The 770-nt window shown below is 43.4% G+C and overlaps 1 pseudogene; it reads left to right on the top strand.

The window, feature by feature from the left end:
- Positions 1-688, top strand: LOC114742123 (AP2/ERF and B3 domain-containing transcription factor At1g50680-like; annotated as a pseudogene).
- The last annotated feature ends 82 nt before the right edge of the window (positions 689-770 follow it).

Below are 770 nucleotides of genomic sequence, written 5' to 3'. Positions count from 1 at the left end.
ATGCAAAAGTTCAAAGGCGTAGTGCCTCAGCAAAATGGTCATTGGGGCGCTCAAATATACGCAAACCACCAAAGAATATGGCTTGGAACCTTCAAATCCGAACGAGAAGGCAGCCATGGCTTACGACAGCGCCACCATTAAGCTCCGGAGCGGCGAAAGCCACCGGAACTTCCCTTGGAATGATCAAACTGTTCAAGAACCTTTTTCCAAAGCCATTACAACACACCGAAGCAGTCCTAAGCATGATCAGAGATGGCACCTATCCTTCCAACTTTGCTTCTTTTCTCTTAAGCACCCGAGCTCTAACCCTAACCCTAAGGGGACGAACAAATAAAGGGCCAGAAATGACGGTGAGGAAAAATTCTCCTGCACCCCAACTTTTCCAGAAGAACTTACACCTACCCAAGTGATGTGGGCAAACTCAATAGGCTCGTCATCCCCAAGAAACATGCGAATAGATATTTCCCTTACGTTTCCGGCACGACGAAGAAGCTGACAATAATGATAATGGTATAATAATTATGGGACGACGATGATGGATATTAATAGTGATATTGGGCTTGTTGTTTTTACGACAAGCTAATGAGGTCGTGGAAATTTAGGTACTGCTATTGGAGAAGCAGCCAAAGCTTTGTTTTCACGAGGGGTGGAACAGGTTTGTGAAAGACAAGAGATTGAAGGCCAGGATGTATTTGTATTTATAAGTGTGAGCCTATAATTAATGGGGGTGAAGTTTCTATTTGATTGATGTGATCTATAATGAAGATAAT

This window comes from Neltuma alba, unplaced genomic scaffold (assembly GCF_004799145.2).
Source record: "Neltuma alba isolate B1F8T4 unplaced genomic scaffold, ASM479914v2 tig00003655_pilon, whole genome shotgun sequence".
Taxonomy (NCBI): domain Eukaryota; kingdom Viridiplantae; phylum Streptophyta; class Magnoliopsida; order Fabales; family Fabaceae; genus Neltuma; species Neltuma alba.
Note: the sequence above shows the minus strand (reverse complement) of the source record. Positions and strands in the feature narration are given on the sequence as shown.